The sequence below is a fragment of the Aotus nancymaae genome, unplaced genomic scaffold, assembly GCF_030222135.1.
Source record: "Aotus nancymaae isolate 86718 unplaced genomic scaffold, 86718_ANA_hifiasm-v0.15.2.pri h1tg000029l, whole genome shotgun sequence".
Classification (NCBI taxonomy): domain Eukaryota; kingdom Metazoa; phylum Chordata; class Mammalia; order Primates; family Aotidae; genus Aotus; species Aotus nancymaae.
This window is the reverse complement of record NW_026988442.1, coordinates 4,937,403-4,959,901: the sequence shown is the minus strand read 5'-3', so window position 1 is coordinate 4,959,901 and position 22,499 is coordinate 4,937,403.

Sequence of the window (22,499 nt, the reverse complement as noted above, 5' to 3'; positions counted from 1 at the left end):
ACCAGGAAGATAAATTATCTTTCCAATTAGGATTTGGTGATTTCTAGATAATTCATAATATATATAAACCCCAAATATTTTTTAGGGTGGTCTGATTTGTCAATATATGTTAATGCTATTACTTTTTGAAGTTGTTTCAAATTCCCTACAGCAGGATTTCCCTAAGTTGTCACAATTGGGCAGGGTCTCTGTTCTTCACGCTAAAAATTCCATGAGAAAAAAAATGAGATTATGGCATGCTACATTATTTCTTGGATAATCAGAAAGATGTTAGCATATTAGAGGCTCTGAAAAAAATCACTGCCATTAATTTTTTAAAAAATAAAACAAATTATTAAATTCATCAATGGATCATTCAAAGCTCTTCACTGTTTCCTCTCTAGTTTTTCAGCCTCAAAATCTATAATCCCCTCCATGAACCCTTCACTCTAGCCACCCAGTAAAATTCTCCTGGACCTTTTCCACCCTTTGGCTCTTGCCATTTCCTTTACTTAGAAAGTTCTAGTTCCTGTGTCTGCCCACAGGGGTCACTCCTCCTGAAGGCAAAGCCAAAATGAAATTCTCATTTTTGCACATACCTTAGCCTTAAAGTGGTTGCATTTCATGCAATTTACTTATTAGATCTTGGTGATATACACTTCATAAAATACTCTGATGTACCTTACAACAGCAACCTGGCATGGTTTTTCTCACCCAGTGGGGGTCCAAAAAATGTTTTTGGAATTATTAAAGGAAACATACAAAGTTGGAACTCAAGACTCATGCTCAGATCAATGTAGATAAGTTTACTATTAAGGGAATAGCTTTTTATAATCCTGACAAATGCTGAAGAGAATGCTGCCAAACACTAAAAGCTGTCCAGAGGTGGTGGCTCACTCCTATAATCCTAACACTTTGGGAGGCTGAGGCGGGTGGATCATTTGAGGTCAGGAGTTGAAGACAACTATGGACAACATGGCGAAACCCCATCTCTACAAAAATTAGCCAGGCATGGTGGCACATGCCTGTAGTTCCAGCTACTGGGGAGGCTGAGGCATGATAATCGCTGGAACCCAGGAGGCAGAGGTTGCAATGAGCTGAGATCCTCCACTGTACCCCAGACTGGGTGACAGAGAAACACTCCATCTCAAACAAAACAAAACAACAGCAACAACAGAACACTCATAGCCTTTTTTTAAATGAGGTGAAGCATCAACGTAATCTATATATTTTTTTAAAACAAACTGCTTGCAGTCACTCTTCATCCAAACTGGATGACTGACTTCCAAATGGAAAGGGGGCTTTGTAGTGCTCACTGTATTTCAGTGAATGATGCGTGCTTTCTGTTTTTGTTATTCTGTTTTTAATATTTGCTTTTCATTAGTGATATTTGGCTATGCCTTTGCCTGTATGTGGACACCTGGTTTTTCATCACAAACTGTTCTAACTTGATGATTTTGCTCTATAAATAAACTAAATAATATATTCTAGATCTTCTTATCAACTTGATCCAGAGAGAGAATGTATGGCTCCTGACTCAGACTTTGAAGGTCTTGCCCTAAGGAACCTACAGAAGGTTCTCTAAACACCTTAAGTGACAGAGCCTAATTGTTAGCAAGTAAGAGGGAATTATTTAAAAAACAAAAGTAGTGTTTTTTTTAAATACTCTCTAGTTCTTTTATCTCCAAGAAACTTCAGATATCTGTATTTAATAATAATTTCCTTTCCTAAATAATTTTATGTCCACTACCTCTCTTATCATTTCTTTCCCCTATATTTTATAACTTACAGCTCACTATCAATAATTAAAGAAATTATTTCTTTTTTCTAGATAGAGTCTCACTCTGTCACCTAGGCTGGAGTATGGTGGTGTGATCTCAGCTCACTGCAACCTCTGCTTCCCAAGTTCAGGTGATTCTCCTGCCTCAGCCTCCCTAGTAGCTGGGACTATAGGCATGCACCACAATGCCTGGCTAATTTTTATATTTTTAGTAGAGATAGGATTTTATCATGTTGACCTCTCTGATCTTGAACTCCTCACCTCAGGTGATCCCCTCACCTCAAGTGATCCTCCCACCTCTGCCTCTGTGCTGGGATTATAGGCGTGAGGCACCATGCCCGACCATAAAGCACAATAGTTTTATTAACAAATATTCTGAAGTTTAAATTAAGAGAATGATGAAGGCATTTGTTTAGACAATATTTTATCCAACTCACGAAGCTTCATTCTGATTGAAGTAAAGTTTGAAAATAATTGAGGTTTAAAAAGTTACTCAAGTGGTTTGTGTGTATAGAATACATATATTGTGTCATGTCTTCAAAAAGAATTCATTAAAGAGTTACATAGTTAGATCATATTTTTCTTTTCTCCTCTTTATTTATAGCATTAATACCAGTATTAAGGAGCGTAATTGTAATTAGTCTATCATTTCTTAGCCTTTTAGTGGTTAACGTCAAATCCCTGAAAAGCTGTGATTAAATATTCAGGCATGTCTAGTCAAATGCCAAGTGTACCAAAGGAGAAAAGGAATAGAAAGAAAATTATCTTCTTTTTATTGAATGAGGAAATATATCTACAAGGATATGCAAATTAAGAAACTCAAGTGCACAACTGTAACTGTTTAAAGGACTTTGCCATCTATTTCCTTCCTAACAAACTTTTAGCCAGACTCTCTATTTAGAAGTTCATATACCTTCCAGATAAAGGGTTGCAGTGGAGGTATGTTGTACCCTGCTAAATTGTTAAGGATCTTATCTAGGGAATGTCCAGCCACTGGAAAAAGTATGGAACTCACATCAAGACATTTGCTCATTCAATATGCAACCTCTAAGGCAGTTGCAATCCTAGGCTGTTATGACTTTTCTTTTTGGCCCCAGTTGGATGGTTAGTTATTCACCCTTATTATTATCTCACTCCTTCAATAGGCTAAGGGACTAGCCACCCCAAAAGTTTCTCAACGTTTCTGTGACTACTGTGTTAGAATCTTTTACTTACCTTCCTTTAAGACAGCTGTGAAGCATGATTCATATCTGGCCTGTCTTGTGCTTTTCCTTGGTAAATATAGGAATTCTTAGCTTTCCTGGGAAGTCAATTTGATCTAGACGTACATCCCTGTGCTCATATCTAACTCAGTGTCTGTTTAAGAGAACCTGTAGCATGTGTGTTTCACAGAACTCCTAGTGTCCTCAGGACTAGCAAAGAAAATGATTACTTATACATGCCTCTCTCATCCCCTCTCACCTACCGGGGTGATTTCTCTGATCACAGTCTCTACTGATCCACGCTAAGGACACATCTCCACCCCTCTCTGTTCTCTCATTGTCCAGGGCACTCTCATTTAGTCTTATCTGGGGGACAGAACTGAAGCTTTCTTCTGCTCTCTTTTCAGTCTACCATTATTAGTGTCATAAAGTTTTCATTCTGCTTTCTTCAGAACTTTCTTTTTTGATTTTCTTTCTTTCCTTCCTCCTGTTCCTTTTTTCTTATCTCAAGTTTTACACCTTTTAAAGCAAAATCTGTGGGTTTTAAATATATTGCTTTTTTTTTCCTCATGAAGACTTCAAGAATCATTTTTAGATACTAAAAAATTTAAATAGTCACTTACCTTCTTTGCAGCTTTAACAATCCTACATTTATGATACTATGGTTGCTAATGGATCACTAAGAGGTTTATATGCAAAGGGTTCAGGAGTAAAAAGAATAAAAATAGATATTAAATTGTTATATTTTATTAAGGAAACAAAAGCCATTAGTTAGAAACTGCCTCTTCTTACCCCTCCACCAAACTTACAACCTTGCCTACATCTGCCTCCACTGGCTTCCTCTCTACAAATATATTTTGAAGACTGCCTACTTCCTTTATCTTTCTGCTTTTGTTTACTCAAAGACTTATATGGTTTGGCTGTGTCCCTACCCAAATCTCATCTTGAATTAATTATAGCTCCCTAATTCCCATGTGTCATGGGAGGAGCCCTGTGGGAGGTAATTGAATCATGGGTTCGGGTCTTTCCCATGCAGTTCTTGTGATAGTGGGTAAGTCTCATGAGATCTGATGGTTTTATAAAGGGGAGGTTCCCTACACATGCTCTCTTGCCTGCTGCCATGTAAGACATGTGTTTGTTCCTCTCTCGCTTCCCACAGTGACTGTGAGGTTTCCACAGCCATGTAAAACTGTGAGTCCATTAAACCTTTTTTTCTTTATAAATTAGTCTCACATATGTCTTTATTAGCAGCGTGAGAACAGAATGATACAAAGACTTAGTCCTTCAATTATTTCCTCTGTTTTCTGCACAATCAAGATCAATTAAAGTCTCTCCCTTCAATGGATATTTTTTCCACTTGTATGCAAACATGATTCCATCCTACTAATACATAAGAAATTAAATATGTCTTATAATCCCTTGTGCTATATCTCTTCCATCTCACTTTTCTCCCCTCCTACCATTTCTTGCTACCCATTCTATCAATAGTTCTTTAAAGGATACTGTGACCACTATGTCTCCACTTTTTTACCACCTTTTGTGCTTAAGTCCACTTTGATCTGGGGCTCATTCTCCAGCTCTACTAGAACTGCTCTTGTCAAGGTTACTGATGGTCCCCAACGGCTAAATCAAATAACCCTTTTCTGCTTTCCAATTACTTGATCTCACATCAGCAATTAATCTAGTTGTTCATGTCTATCTTTCTTCTCTTTAATATCCCGGACATTATACACCTATCATGGATAGATCCTTTGCCAGCTCTTATTTGCTTGAACTTTAAACTTTGAAGTTTTTTAGAGACCTTTTTTCTCTTCTTCTCTTCTCTCCTTTCTTGTTTTCTCTTCTCTTCCCCTCTACCATTCTCCTTTCTTTTCTGCTTTTTGTCCTCTGATTTCTTCTCTTCTCCTATATTCTCAAATAAATTATCAAAATTTATTTGTGGATAACCTCATCCACATTCATGGTTTCAAAAAACATTATAGATAGATGTCATAAGTGCTAACTAAGTCTTGTGTCTTTTCATGTTACTGTCTAATGCAATGCCTGGAAAATAGTGAGTTCTTGGATTATTCTCAGACCACTGTAACCAAATGCCATGGACTTGGTGGCTTAAACAAGAATTTATTTCTCACAGATTTTGAGACTGTGAAATCTAATATCAAGGTGTCAGGAAGATAGCTTTTGTTCTGATGCCTCCTTTCCTAGCTTGCAGGCAGCCACCGTTTTCTGTGTGTTCACAAAACCTCTTTATTCCGGCACAAGGAGAAAGCAAACAATTTCTCTGGTATCTCTTTATATGAGGGCACTAATCCCATCAGGTCAATGTCTTGACCTCATGACCTCATCTAACCCTAATTGCCTCCCAAAGGCCTGATCTCCAGATGCCATCACGTTGGAGGTTAGAACTTCAATGTATAAATTTTGGGAGGACACAAACAGTCCCAAAACAGTTCTCCATAAATGTTTTTGAGTAAAATACTGGTTATTTAAATTAAAGCTCAAATGAAATTTGAAAATCAGTTTCTTAGTTGCAGTAGCCACATTTCATGTGCTCAATAGCCACATGTGGTTAGTGGACACTATTAGAGAGCACAGATACAGGGCATTTCCATTATAATAGAAACAGAAGTTTCTATTGTGCAGAGCTGATCAAGGTGTTCACTTCTGGGCCAGGCACAGTGGCTCACACCTGTAATTCCAGCACTTCAGGAGGCTAAGGCATGTGGATCACGAGGTCAGGAGTTCGAGACCAGCCTGGCCAACATGGTGAAACACCGAGTCTATTAAAAATACAAAAAATTAGCTGGGTGTGGTGGCACGAGCCTGTAACCCCACCTATTCGGGAGGCTGAGGCAGGAGAATTGCTTGAATCCTGGAGGCGGAGGTTGCAGTGAACCGAGATCATGCCATTGCACTCCAGCCTGAGTGACAAAGCAAGACTCTGTCGTGAAAAAAAAGAAAAAAAGATATTCACTTCCTACTTTTATATTTCACTACAGAACTTTCCATTAAGTTACAGTTTCTTTACTCAAATGTGTCCTCAAACATTTTACTTGGATAGCTCAAAAAATTCTTATCCTTTCCCTCATTACTCTGTAAAACAATCTGCTCCTCCTATTGACCTGCCTTGTTTTTCTGTTTGATTAGCATGTTAAAGAGCTTCTGTATATTATCCTTGACTCCTTCCTTTTTCTCATACAGTATATGAGCAAACCCTATTAGTAGATGTCTAACATTCCACCACTCTTCTTTCTTTTCTTTTCTTTTTTTTTTTTTTTATCCTGGTTTAAGTCATCATCCTTTTCTGGACTATTCTGGTCATTTCCTATCAGTCTGCCTGATTTCACTTTTGCCTACTCCAATAAAATTTTCCACCCAGAACTCAAAGTGTTCTTCTAAAAAGGCAAATCAGATTATAACTTTCCCTTGATGAAATATTTTTTTCAGCCACACTCAACAGAAAATTCAAACTCTTAGCCTGATCCCTACCTATATCTCCCACCTTATCTTGAACCATTATTCTCCTTGATCACTGCCTTCAATCCCACCTTCTGTCTCTCATTTATGTTACTTCTGACTAAGATCTTCTCTCATTCTTTTGTGGTTGGATTCTGCTCACCCTTTTCGTTTCACTTAGCTGTGACCCAAGATACTGTCTTTGACTACTGAAGAAATGGAATAATTAATCTTTCTAAATGTCAGTTTCTCTTTTCTCTATCAAACAGTGCTGTATTCTATTAATCTGTAATATTTTATGACTATATAGCCTTGTTCAGTTTCTCCCTTCCTTCCTATATAACCCTTCTTTGAGGTCAGGAACCTGTCTTCTCACTGTTTTATTTATAGTATTTAATGCAGTGCCTGACAGATAGGAAATTCTCAGCATAAGTTTCTGAACAAACCATTGAATGAATGTGTGTTTTGCCTTGTGAACAAATGAATTAGAGCTGAATAAGAGACTGCATCAATGTCTTGTTTTGTTAATCAGTGGATCTCAGGAATGAGTTTTTTCAAAATGAGACACAGCCAATCAGAGAATCACAAAATATCCAGAAATCGACACAGCTGACTTTCACTTTGAATATTGAATGCATCTGGTGGCTTCTCTTCATGAAAACAATTGCCTGGTAATTTTTGGCCAAGCTCAAAACAATGTGAATGACTGAAAATAACTCATTATATTTCAAGTATGTTAAAAATTACACCAGCATAAGTAAGCAAAATAGTAATAAGTAAAGACTAAATACCTTAACCTAGTTCTAAATTACTCTGTTTACCATTTATATTTGCAGTCTCAACACCAGTATTTCTTCTCACAAGCCCCCTTCCAGCCATTTCAGGGCTTACTTTCATAGATGAGTAACTCAGTAAAGAGAGCAATGCTCTCACCACAGACCAAGACCCTATATGTTAAGAATAAATTTGATTGCATAAACTTTGCTTATCATGAGATATTTGACATGATTGTTATTAAAATTATAGTCTGTGCAACCAAACTACTGTGAATTTGTGCCCAGGTTCTGCCACTATCCTGAGAATGAAATAATTAATCTTTCTAAATGTCAGTTTTCTTTTCTATATAAATAGAGGTAATATGGCATTAATAATAGTGGTATCTATGACATACATAGAGGATTTTTTTGTTTTTGTTTTTGTATGTGCATATAAATGAGAACCTCAGTATGAAGCACAGTATCAGGCACATAGTCAATGCTCAATAAATGTTAGCTTTAAAATAAGAGGAAATAAAATAAAAGCACTCTGTTCTGTTTAGATCATTAGAAGAAAAAAAAGATTAATGGGAGATGGTGCATTTTAACAGAAAATAATTATTTAACCTATGAATAAACTTCAGTGTAGAAAGCTTTATGCAAACTATACTAATTGTGGGATGTTAGTTTAGAATATGTAATTCCTGTCATCTAGGAGGTTTTTGACGTTAATTTATTTGTCTCCTACTACACACCCTTAATTAAGTAAGTATATAGAATTCTCTTTTAAAATATCAGAGGCTAGGAAGGGTGTGGGTATGTGTGTGTTTTGGGGGATGAAGAGAGATTGATCAGTGGGCACAAGCATCTAGTTAGATACAAAAAGAAATAAGTTCTAATGTTCCACAGCAGAGTCTGGTGACTATAGTTAACACAATGTATTGTATATTTCAAAACAGAAGTCTTAACATATCCACAACACACAGAAATGGTAAACATTTGAGGTGCTGTGTATCTAAAATACTCCAAGTTGATCATTATACATTCTCTATGCATGTAACAAAACCTAATATGTACCCCATAGATAAGTACAGGTATTGTGTGTGTGTGTGTGTGCATAAAATATTCCAGTTTTAGTAGTGGAGAAAAAAGACAACTTCTCTGTTTCTTTTAGTTCATGTACTAGTATTGTTTAAGTATAAATTCTAAATAATTAATTTGACTTTATGAATAAAAAAGTGTATCATATACTGCTACCAACAGTCTTTGAAAAGTATGACTTTTGTGTTGACAGTATCTTTTCCTCAGTTTGGCTCTCTTTTGAATATATCTCAGCATGCAGTTTGGGAAATGGTGACTTAAGTGCAGTTTTTGAGGTTTTTGTTTCCTTTTAAAAATGTGTTTCAATCTGTTCTTGGAAAGTCCTAAGTACTGTTTTGATCCTTCCCTCTTGAGGCCCATGGGTGACTTAGATGTAAAAGCCAATTCAGCTTTGATTATAGATTGAGAAGTTCTGAATGAACCTCAAATTGTTTTTGTTTTTGACTATTGACATCTTGGGCCCCGAAACTTTTTGTTTTGGGGGCAGGGATTGTGGGGGTGTCTTTCTTGGACAATGTTTGATGTTGATCCTCACTTCTGACTTCTACCCATTTGATACCAGTAGCACCTCTCCTAGTTTTGACAACCAAAAGTATCTTTAGACTGTGTCAATATTTCCAGCATGGTGGGTGGCCAGATGCCCTTCATTAAAAGTCATGGTTCTAAATGATATTCTTAGAGAAACTAGCCTGAGAATAAAAGTTTCTTTTCTCTGTCAGAAACCAGCTGAAAACTTGACTTTCTACTCCAATACTTTTATGACTAACTCTAAACTCACTATTCCTTCATTCTCTATTTAGCATTTTTAATCTTTTTTACATTTGTGTGAATACTTATCAGGCTATTGTTGTTCCTTGATATTATTATTTAATGTTCTTTATCCTATTGACTTCCTAACTTTTTAGAGGTCAGGAACTATTAAATATTCACTTTAATTTTATAAAGAAGGTAGGCAGTGAAGCAAATCTATATTTAAGGATCAAACGTTAAGTGTAAAAATATCCACAAAAGATCTTTGCTCAGCTCGCTGAGGGAGAACTTATAAACCAGCATGCAAAATATTGTCCAACCAGATTCTTTCCATTTTTTCCCCTTTAACTATGGAAGTTGGTTAATTTTATTAGACCAGTATGGTTGCTTTTCACCCAAATAGAGTGTGCTTTGGAAAGGTTTAATATTAGTACAACCCACCTATGTCATTTCAATTTAAAAAATAGATGTGTTGATGTTGTTTTGAAGTCAAGTACAATAGATTGTGTCTGAGAGTGAGCAGAGGTTATAGGTTTGGAACCTGGTCTTAATTTGGGAAGTTAAATTATACAGCTCTGGAAGTAGGAGTAGGTAATGGAAAGAAAAGCACACTTAAAATATGAAAGACCTTGGATGTGATTCTTCCCTGTTCTGCCCTGGGAAGTCCCTCTGAAGTCAAAGGGAGGTCCCTGAACCCAGCTGGGACAGAAGCAACCTCGAGACTTGCATGAAGACATCCACTTGGATGGCTGTTAAGTGGGGCTAGTGAACTCATTCCTAATAACCAGTCAACTTCTTTCAGTTCATTTTCCAGGGCAAGATTAGATCATGTTGGAAAACCTCACCAAATAACCTTATAAAAAGAGATGAACTCACTCCCAATTTTCATCAGGTTCTGAAGCAAAACCATAAAAACCACTATCCCACCTCTGGCTACTGGAAACAAATTTGCATTTCGTTCTCAGGCACAAAACTATCTCTAGGCAAATATTTCAGTGAGAGGAGCTCTTGTGTTTCTTCCTTTCTCCAGAAACTCACCTTGTTGGACACTTGTCCTGGAGACCTATGCGACCTGCTGCCACTCAGGCCAGATGAATTTTAAAAGCAACCCAGGGAATATATGTTCCCAGTGTGAAAAGAGTCATAGCTCTTCAAACTCTTTCTTCCAATAAAGAACTGAAGTGATTTGGCTACCTTACAGTAAGTCTTCAGTTAGTCCACAGGCCAGGACTTTTTATTTAAGAAATAATAGTAATTGTTTTCCAATGGACAGAAACTTCTTGTAAATGTAGCATTTCCTTAATTTACTAGGCAAGTGGGTAAGGTGGTGAAGGCTCTTGCTTGCTAATTGTCATAAGGGTGAGTGAGTTTCAGAAGCAAAGAGCATGTGGCTAGACACTCACAGGTTTTTATTCATGTTAGCAGTACTTTATTGAAATTTGACTTATATTCAGTAAAATGCATACATTGTACCTTTTACATCTACAGCTTGATGGTTGCTGAAAAATGTACATCCTTGTCACTCAGATTACTAGGAACATTTTCACAACCCCAGAAACTTATTTTGTACACTTTCTGTTCCATGCCCTCTTTCCCTCCAAGATCAACTGGCATTCTGAATTTTTATCACCATAAGTTAGTTTATTTATTTTTCTTGAAATTTATACATAAGAAATCATATATTACATACTTTTTTTTTCTTTTTTTGGTCTGGGTTCTTTGGTTCAGCATAATATTTGCGAGATTTATCTACGCCACTGTGTGTTTACAGTCCTTGTTTATTGCTAATTTCATTCACAGAATTTTGCTGTATGAATATACCACTGTGTAAAATTCATTTATATAATTTTTGTATAAATGAAATTTCCTTTTAATTAAATTTATGTTATGACCCGTGAAAGCAGTTCCACAAATAATATGCTGTGTCCTTCTCAGTACATCATATTATAGGCTCCAGATGCTTATTTGTTCAAATATTGGTGATGATCACTTTCATCATTCGTTTAAGGTGGTGTCTGTCAGGTTTCTTTGCACTAAAGTTACTATTTTCCCTTTGTGGGAAACTTTATACAATTCTTGTATAAATGAATTTCACACAATGGTATATTCATAACTAATATATCACAATTAGTTTGTCTCTTTGCCTGCTGTTGGTCAATTGAGGTTTGTTTTCTTTTCTTATTATTACAAGTTTGGCGCTCTTACAAATAGTGCTGCTATAATTATTCATATACGAGTCAATTTGTGAAACATGCACTCATTTCTCCAGGGTGCATATGACCCTAGAGGTGTAATGACAGGTCATAGGAAAATGTATGCTTATCATTATTAGAAACTTCCAAACAGTTTTCTGAAGTGACTGCATTATTTTATATTCTCAAATCAGCAATTCATAAGAATTTGAGTTGCTTCATATCTTTGTCAGCACATGGTACTGTCAATTTCTTTTTGATGGGCATACATAGTGATTTAACAAGTCTCCAGTGCCCATTCCACTTAAGACAGTAGTATCCATGAACAAAGTGAAGGAGACTCCTAAAGGAATTTAACCAACCTATTTATATGAGAGAGATTCTCAATTTGAGATGAATACATAGTATCTCTTTACCACTAAATACTTGAATATATTTCCTAAAACTAGGATATTATTTTACACATCACACTGTAATAATCAAAATAAAGAAATCATTATTAACTTAATGGTAGTCTCTAGTATACATACCTTATTCAAATCTTTCCATCTGTTTTAACAATATCCTTTATTGCAAAGTAAATGAGTTTTTCTTATCCAGGATCCAATCCAGGAGATATCATTATAATGATTGGTTCTGTCTCTTTTTCTTAAATAAGAACAATTCTATTTTTCTTTTATCACCTTGGAATGGGGAGCATTGACCATTTGTTTGATAGAATGTCTCTCAGATTGGGTTTGCCTGATGTGTCCTCTTAATTAAATTTATGTCATAATATATGGAAGTAGAATGCTATGTTATTCTTAGTATATCATATTACAGGCTCAGGATTATTATTTTTTCAAATATTGGTGATTATCACTTTCATCATTTATTTAAGGTAGTGACTGACTGTCATAGTTCTCTGCACTAAGGTTGCAATTTTCCCTTTTTAGTTACTAAATGTCTTGAAAGGAGTTACTTGAGATTATAAAAATATATTTCTATTCATCATCCAGTATATTTAGCACTCACTGATGATATCTTTCTAAAACAATTTTTACTAAATTGTTTAAACATTTTGAGTCTGTATATCTATCATATCTTCTGCATTTGTTACTTGGAATTTTACTCTGAGGAAGGGCTCTTTCTTCCCTACCATTTATTTATTTATTTATTTATTTATTTATTTATTTATTTATTTTTATATGAACTCATATATTTTTATTTTATGTTATAGATCATGATTTTTACTAATATTATTTCTTTTGATGGTCAAATTTTCCTAGATCCTTTGAGGATTTTATTCTTGAAATCATTGTGACGTCAGATATTTGCATTAAAATGTCATCATTAGATGCTGGGTAGCTAAGTTAATTTATTAACTGATAAACAGATCAATACATGGTATATATATGGAGAGAAATAGGTTAAATATAAATATTCTATTATTCTATTTAAATAGACCTTGTTATGTACAATAATGCCCCTACCCCAAAGGTTCTATGCCTTCATATCCTAAACCTGGGAACATGTTGACAGTACATGGCAATAGAGACTTTGCAGATGAAATTAAGTTTGCTAATCAGCTCATCTCAGAAAAGGGAGATTATTCTGGATTATTCAGGAGAGAAAATGCAATTACTTCAGGCCTTAAAAACAGAAGAGGAAGAACCAAAATAGTCAGAGGGAGATAAGCCAGGAGAATGAATCAACGTGCCATCATCAGTGGCTTTGAAGATGAAGGCAGACACAAGCCAAATAATTCAGGTGGCCTCTAAGAAGCAAGGGATAGCCTTTGGTTGATGGTCAATGAGGAAATGGGGACCTCAGACCTACACCACAAGGAACAGACTTCTGCCATCAAGTTGAATGAGAAGGGAGACAGATTCTTCCCTAGAGCCCTCAGAAAGGATCATAGGCTTGCCAACACTTTGGTTACAACCCCATTATACCACACCAGCCTTCCCACCTGAAGAACTGAAAAATCATAAATTTGTTTTAAGCTAATAAATTTGTGGTAATTTCTTATCACAGCAATAGAAAACTTAGACATAAGACTGTGTGTGTGTGTGAGCTATGGTATTTCTTTTTTTCATTTTTTTGAGATGGAGTTTCACTCTTGTTACCCAGGCTGAAGTGCAATGGCGAGATCTTGGCTCACCACAACCTCAACCTCCTGGGCTAAAGTGATTCTCCTGCCTCACCCTCCAGGGTAGCTGGGGTCACAGGCATGCACCACCATACCCTGCTAATTTTGCATTTTTATACAGACAGGATTTCTCCATGTTGATCAGGCTGGTCTTGAAATCCCAACCCCAGGTGATCCACCTGCCTCAGCCTTCTAAAGTTCTGGGATTACAGGCGTGAGCCACTTCGCCCAGTCTATGAGCTATGGTATTGCTATACACTTTTATGTATTTTTTCAGTCTCATTCTTTTACTTTGTCTCTCATTCTCTGCACCTCTCTGCCTCTTTTTGGTTTCAGTACATGTAAGTATTCAGTCTCTTTCCATTAGTGTCTATTTTATTAGTATTACAAAGACCGCAATTACCTTTGCACCAACCTAATACTACGTTTTGATTTTCTCTCTCCCTCTCTCTTTATCCACATAATATATTCTACTTGTGGGGCTTAGTAAGTAACGTAAACCTTTTCTGTGCAAGCCAAGAAGATAGTAATGCAGTAGTGGAACGCCAATGAATTTGAATGAACAATGGCTAATCTCTGAACTTTTGAAAGCCAGTGCCTAACCTTTCTGTATTTTTGCAATTTGTTTTTGCTGCTCCATTAGTGGAATCACCTAAAATGGTTTTGACTTGAGTATTACATAAAATATCTCCATAGAGCAACTTTTCCAAGCCACACATCATATTTACATACTTTTCTCAAAAGGTTTTAATATAGCAATCAATCTTCTTAAAAAAAAATAGCATATTTCCCCCCATAACGTGGCTTCATCCCTCAAGTTTGTGGTAAACATGAATAGGCTGGAACAGGTTTAAGTGCTTAATGGTACCCTAGACACAAGTGAATATTTTCATTTCTAGGTGAGATTGGTTGGTTGGGAAGATATCTGTATATTTGTATAATTACCGTATTCTGGAGAAGTTGTGGTTAAATTGTATTTTCATAAATAAAACCACATTTTAGAGTGATGACTGAGTTTGCTGTATGAAGAAATCTTATGGTGGATTGTTTGTTACTGTGCTTATAATGTGCTTTGTATGTATATTATTTTTTCTGTGGATAAATCTGGACTATCATCATTGGTTTTACTTAAAGTAGACCACAACTATACTTTTGAAATTTTTAAATAGATATTATTTTCAGTGACCTGTTGAAGTATTAAGCAGATGTTAAAAAATGAAGCGAGTTTAAATTTACCTTTTAGCTTAAGAAAATGTATTTAATCATCAGTTTTAACTTGCAAACATTGTTCCAAAGATTTCTGTAAGTCTCTAATCACAGTGAAAGTAAAAAAAAAAAAAAAAAAAAAAAAAAAAGATATTTATTCTCTTCTTTCTGAGTCCTTATTCATCTAGCCTATTGTTGTACAACTGAAATCATGTGAATCTGACTTCAGTTTTCGCTTTTGCTATATGACTACAATAGGTCAGTATAAACAAAACAACTATTAACTGCATTCATGTGATGTTGACACTCTTCAAATTGTTCTCTGTACTTTTCATTCTTCAGTTATTTATTGTGGTATATTTAATATCGAAAATTTTTATTAAATGAGAAAGTTATGGCCTTTGAACCCTTGAGAATTTCAAAATTCAAAGTTGCTGAGTCAAAGAGATAAACCACTTGGCAGAATCTATAAGTGATAATACACTCTATAATAGAGACACAGAAAAATCACAATGGGAACATAAAAGGAGGAAAACTCAGCTTGGGGAAGAGAGATGTATACTTAGGAGATATCAGTTCAATGGATTCTTCAAGCAGATACAGAATTTGACCTGTGGAAATGGGGAAAGGGGGAGTGCATGGCAGAAGGAATAACATATGCTAAAGTAGAGATGAGTGAAAGGCACTGTCGTAATTGCAAAAAGTAGTTTGAAGCCACTGACCACAGAGCTTACTATGAAGATATAGAAATTATAAAAGGTAGGCATTTTACTTGTATTTCCTGAACAGTCCACACAGACCCATGACGTTAGCTCCTTTAGCACAGTCTACATTTCCTGATTAGTGTTCTTTCAATTTCCCACTGTACATGCCCATGGGAAATAGGTGTGCAGTATATTTTAGTTTGTTATAGGTAAAACCTTGGAGCAACATGCCTGATTTGTCATCCTGCAGCTACCCATAGTCAGGAAGATTGACTTGTAATTTACAAAACAATACAAGTTAAGCTTAGACTCTCACTTTGGTGTCACTTCTTGGTTGCTTTCTAGCAAGAACACCTGGACTTTTGTTTCTCTGTAGTTTCTCCTTTATCTTAGTTTCATTTATTGGTCTTGATAGAATCTTATTCTTTCAGTCTTGCACTATGTGATAATAAATCTTGTAAGTTATTTTGTATCAAAGTATTTGTAATTTAAAGTGGCCTAAGGGGGTTCCAACATGTGCCAAATAAAGTTTAATTTTTATAGTAACTAGAGACTTTAATGAATGTTTTAAGTCAGGGGATTGATTGATTGTTCAAAGTTAGATAAGACAAACTAAATAAAGATATTTAAAGGGAAATCAAGTGGTCTTTTAAATTGCATTAATAGGTTGAGATGGATTGGAGAAGTAAGCAGGAAAAGGACTTCCAGCAAGCACATATGGGCTTGAAGTCAGGCCCTGCATTTAATCCTGACCATGTTTCTTCTGTTACAGCACCTCTGTACCAAAAGGAGAGAGGCTGAGAGAGAAGTCCACTTCTGCAGGGAGAAGTATTGTATCACTAGCTCTAGAATTCTTGGCATACAGTGATAATAAAAAGCAGAAAGATTCTCATTTGGTTTTATTATTGCTTTTAAAGTGCTCTGAATATAATTTATCTCTGCCTGCTCCAGGGTGGACAGCTGCTACATAGCCTCACCCTTGCATGCTACTGGCCTTTTCCATCAAGACGTGGAACTATTTTCTCGGCCATTCACTGGGATAACCTTGTGATTTGCTTTGATCAGAGGGATGTGTAAGAAGTGACACAGTGTCATTTCTGAGCCTAGACCTTAAGAGTTCTTGCATGTTTCTCTCCTTTCCTGTAAACTTCTATTTTTGCTTCCCATAGACTACCCTGTTGGAGGATGAGACTATATGGAATAGAAAAGAACTACCCCAACTCAGGCCATCCTAGACCATCCGACTCACAGTCAACCTGGCTGTAGACCAAAGACACATGTGTGAGCCTAGATAAGAACCACCCATCAAAGCCCAGCCCAAATTGTTGACCCACAGAAATTATAAACTAAAGAAATGTGTTTTTGTTGTTGTTGTTGTTTTGTTTTTTGGAGATGAAGTTTCATGCTTGTTGCCCAGTCTGGAGTGCAATGGTGTGATCTTGGCTCACCTCAACCTCTGCTTCCAGGGTTCAAGCAATTCTCTCACCTCAGCCTCCTGAGTAGCTGGGATTACAGGCATGTGCCACCATGCTGGGTTGATTTTGTATTTTTAGTAGACACGGAATTTCTTTGTTGGTCAGGCTGGTCTTGAACCCCCAACCTCAGGTGATCTGCCCTTCTTGGCCTCCCAAAGTGCTGGGATTACAGGTATGAGCCACTGTGCCTGGCCAAAAATGGGTGTTGTTTCAAGCCACTAAGTTTTGGGATGGATTATTATTTGACTAAAGCTAACATAACCCGTAACCTCTCAACATCTTAGTTTTCTCAGTCAAAATGAAAATCATTTGAGCCTGGGAGGTTAAAGCTGCAGTGAGCTGCGATTTTGCCACTGTATTCTAGCAGGGCCACAGAGAGAGACTCATAGTTTAGAATTCTAAGTTAGCAATTATTTTCCATTATCACTTTGAAGGTTTCTACTATGCTTAATGAATTATTTTATCTGACTAATTTTAACATTATCTTGGTTCTTGGTTTTACACTAATTTTACTACTGCATGCCTATAAGTATTTTTCTTTGTATATTTATCCTACTTGGAATTCATAGTCCTTTTTTGAATTTTGGGCTTGATATTTTTCATTCTGGGGGGGGAATTCTTAGTAAATATGTGTTCATACAATTCTTTTTCATTATCCTTCCCTCTCTTCTGGGATTTCAGTTGCATAATTTTTTTAAAGGTTCTATATATGTATTATACTTTTACATGTATTTCATTCTATTTTTTAAATTCTTTAGAGTTTTTTTTTTTTACTGCTTGTCTTGCACAATTTTCTGTTTATCTTCACCTATGTTTATCTGTTGTTAAATGAATTTACTTTCGTAGATGTGTTATTTAGTTCTAGAATTTCCACTTATGTTTTTCAAATATTCTAAATATATTTGCAAATTCTCCATTTTGTATTCTACTTTTTTTTGAGAATATTAACTAGTAGTTAGAACTATTGAGGATATTTCCTAATAACTATTTTTTCTTTGATTTTTGATCACTTTGTCTTAAGATGTGAAAAATAACTCTTGATTGCAGTCAAGAATTTGTGAATGAAAATCCTCCAGACAGGATTTATGTGTGCCTTTGACAAATAGTTTGGATAGATGTGGTTAACTTAATCTAGTCTGAGACTGGGTGGAGTCAATCTGGGTTTAATCCTTATAATAGTTTGTTAATTTGTGACCGGGATTAATAACTAAGTTTTAAGCCTTCAGGGATCTCACCTGAAAGTCTGAGAACCATCCATTCTCTTTCTCCTTGGCAGATCCTAAATTCTAAATTCTGTGCAGCCCTGGAAGATTGCTTAAAGCACTGATTTGCTTCTCAGTCACTTTGCCACTATTTTCCTCTTGGCTTCTCTGTCCCTGGCTTCTCTCCCTGGTTAGGTTTTTAATGTCTAGGATCAAAGACTAGGTCATAGGTAATAATGTAATCATGAATTATAGATGATATTGTCTCCTAATCTCCAGAAAATTTTCCATTTCTACATTTACCATTTATGACCCTCAAAGCTATCCCTCCTTTGTTCATCCTCTGAAATATCTCTTCATTGTGTTTAGAATTTTGTAAAAAGATAAATTGAGCCCTAACCATAAATCCTAGTATCTCAATAAAGCACCTGCCAAATTATTTATAAGCATTTGATTTGGGCATATTTTAGAAAGACATAACATGCGTTGTTGGTATACTGTATTTGATGAAACCATTTAGTACATCACATCTGTTACCATTTTTCTTCCACACTTGCAAACAAACTCTTGATCTTCAAAGTTGCACTAGATAATAATGCTGCTTCCATATGAACATGCAATCCAATTTTTAACATTTTGATTTCAGTGCCTTTTTTGAAGACTTTAATATCCTAGGATTGAACAAAATGCCATTGACACTATACTTAAATGCCTATTCCAGGTTAAAATTAAAGTTTTAGTAATTTGGAAAAAATATGTGGAAAAATTTTTACCTCAGCAAAGATTGCCAAACTCCATGCCTGGAGAGTAAGACGAGTTCCTGAGTATAAGATTTGAGTACTTTCTAGTTGATTTTTGTTGCTAATTACTTCCTGTTTGCACTCCTACAACTCTTCCCCACCCTACTTTTTCCTTATTTGTATCCTGTGAAACTAACTTTTGCAGTCATCACTTGGGGTTTCCTGGCTTCCTATCTGTTCAACCAGTGAGATGCTGGTAGGAGATAGAAGGGTCGGAAAAGAAAGATATCAAGGTATTCCTTCTTTTGTATATTCTCTATCTCAGTTCAGAGGTTCTGGTAACAAAGTGTCTCTTTAAAGAAAGCTTCAAATATTTGTGGGCTCTGGTATCAGCAATTCCTCCCTTTTTCCCTTCAGATCTAATGGTAGTAACAGTTCCTTGGGTATGCAGATATTTTTGTTGATTTGTTGATTATTGGCCATATCTTAATATTTCTTTTGTGTTAAGCTGTTTGTGTTGTCATACAGAAATATCCGAGGCTGGGTGATTTCTAAAGAAAAAAAGGTTTAATTGGCTCATAGTTCTGTAGGCTGTACAGGAAGTACAGTGCTGGCATCTGACTCTGGTGAAGGCTTCAGAAAACTTACAGTCATGGAAGGCAGAGGGAGAGCAGACGATGTCATGTAGCAAGAGTGGAAGAAGCCCAGAATAAAAGGGAAAGGTTCCAGATTCTTTTTAAACAACCAAATCATGCATTAGCCAACTGAGAGAGAACCCATTTGTCACGAAGAGGATGGTGCTAAACCATTCATGAGGGATCTATCCCTATGATCCAATCACTTCCCACCAAGCCCCAGTTCCAACATGGGAATCACATTTCAACATGACATTTAGAGTAGACAAACATCCAACCTTAGCATTTTGCTCCAGGCCCTCTAAATCTTATGTTCTTCTCATTTTTCAAAACACAATAATGCCATTGCACTAGTCCACCAAGTTTCTGCATTAACTCATAATCCCAAGTACAAAGTCTCATTTGAAATTGAAGACAAGTTCCTTACACCTGTGAACCTATAAAATAAAAGCCAAGTTGTTTACTCATAAGATACAAGGGTGGATTACAGAGGCGGGCCACCATTGCCGAGGCAGTTTTAACTACACCCATATACACAGGACTGCAGGGAAGTTCACATGGCAGCTGGGTGGAGCTCACAGAAGCTCAGCGAAGGCTCTGCAGGCAGAGAGTGACTAGGCTGCCTCCTTGTGGGCAGGGCAGCCCTGAAGAAAAAAAAAAAAGGCAGCAGCACAGCGGAAACTCATAAAGCCCAAACTCCCTGGGACAGAACACCTGGGGAAAAAAAGGGGTTTACGAGTTCTGCTGCTGCAGACTTAAACTTACCTGCCCAGCAGCTCTGAATGAACAATGGAGCTCACAACTCAGCACTTGAGCTACTATAAAGGACAGACTGTTTCCTCAAGCACCTCCCTGAACCCTGTATATCCAAAGAGTCACCTCGTAAAGGAGAGCTCAGACTGACATTTGCAGGTATCCTTCTGGGACAAAGCAGAAGAAGAAACTGGTAGCAACCTTTACTGTTCAGCAACTGCTGCAAGTGATCCCCAGGAAAGCAGGGCCTGGAGTGGACCTCAGCAGTCCTACAGCAGAGAGGCCAGACAGCTAAAAGGAAAACTAAGAAACAGAAATAACTTCATCATCAACAAACAGGACATCCACTCAGAGACCCAAACAGAAAGTCAGCAACTACAAAGTCGACAGGCGGATAAATCCACAAAGATGGGAAGAAACCAGCGCAAAAAGGATGAAAATACCTGAAACCAGAACACCTCTCCTCTTACAAGGGATCACAACTCCTCACCAGCAAGGGAACAACACTGGATGGAGAATGAGTGTGATGAAATGACAGAATCAGGCTTCAGAGGTGGGTAATAAGAAACTTCTGTGAACTAAAAGAACACGTTCTAATCCAATGCAAAGAAACTAAGAACCTTGAAAAAAGTTTTGACAAAATGCTAACGAGAATGGACAACTTAAAGAGGAATATAAGTGAATTGATGGAGCTGAAAAACACAACACGAGAACTTCGCAAAGCATGCACAAGTTTCAACGGCTGAATTGACCAAGCAGAAAAAAGGATATCAGAGGTCGAAGATCAACTCAATGAAATAAAATGAGAAGGCAAGATTAGAGAAAACAGGATAAAAAGGAATGAAGAAAGTCAACAAGAAATATGGGACTATGTGAAAAGACCTAATCTACGTTTGATAGGTGTACCTGAAAGTGATGAAGAGAATGAATCCAAGCTGGAAAATGCTCTTCACAATATTATCCAGGAAAACTTCCCCAACCTAACAAGACAGGCCAATATTCAAGTCCAGGAAATACAGAGAACACCACAAAGATATTCCTCAAGAAGAGCAACCCCAAGGCATATAATCGTCAGATTCACCAGGGTTGAAATGAAGGAGAAAATGCTAAGGGCAGCCAGAGAGAAAGGTCGGGTTACCCACAAAGGGAAGCCCATCAGACTCACAGTAGATCTCTCAGCAGAAACCCTACAAGCCAGAAGAGAGTGGGGGCCGATATTCAACATCCTTAAAGAAAAGAACTTTCAACCCAGAATTTCATATCCAGCCAAACTAAGCTTCATAAGTGAAGGAAAAATAAAATCCTTTGTGAACAAGCAAGTACTTAGAGATTTCATCACGACCAGACCGGCTTTACAAGAGCTCCTGAAAGAGGCACTACACATAGAAAAGAACAACCAGTACCAGCCACTCCAGAAACATACCAAATGGTAAAGAGCATCAACACAATGAAGAATCTGCATCAACTAACGGGCAAAACAGACGGCTAGCATCAAAATGGCAGGATCAAATTCACACATAACAATATTAACCCTAAACGTAAATAGACTAAATGCCCTATCAAAAGACACAGACTGACAAATTGGATAAAAAGCCAAAACCCATCACTGTGCTGTATCCAGGAAACCCATCTCACATGCAAGGATACACAAAGGCTCAAAATAAAGGGATGGAGGAAGATTTACCAAGCAAATGGAGAGCAAAAAAAAGCAGGAGTTGTAATTCTCATCTCTGATAAAATAGACTTTAAAACAACAAAGATCAAAAGAGACAAAGAAGGACATTACATAATGGTAAAAAGATCAATGGAACAAGAAGAGCTAACGATCCTAAATACATATGCACCTAATACAGGAGCACCCAGATACATAAGGCAAGTTCTTAATGACTTACAAAGACACTTAGACTCCCACACAATAATAGTGGGAGACGTTAACACCCCGTTGTCAATATTAGACAGATCAATGAGACAGAAAATTAATAAGGATATCCAGGACTTGAACTCAGACCTGGACCAAGCAAACCTAATAGACATTTACAGAACTCTCCACCCCAAATCCACAGAATATACATTCTTCTCAGCACCACATCACACCTACTCTAAAATTGACCACATAATTGGAAGTAAATCACTCCTCAGCAAATGCAAAAGAATGGAAACCATAACAAACAGTCTCTCAGACCACAGTGCAATCAAGTTAGAACTCAGAATTCAGAAATCAACCCAGAACCACACAGCTTCATGGAAACTGAACAACTTTCTCTTGAATGTTGATTGGATAAACAATGAAATGAAGGCAGAAATAAAGATGTTCTTCAAAACCAACGAGAATGAAGACACTACAAACCAGAATCTCTGGGACACATTTAAAGCAGTCTCTAGAGGAAAATATATAGCAATAAGTGCCCACATGAGAAGAAAGGAGAGATCTAAAATTG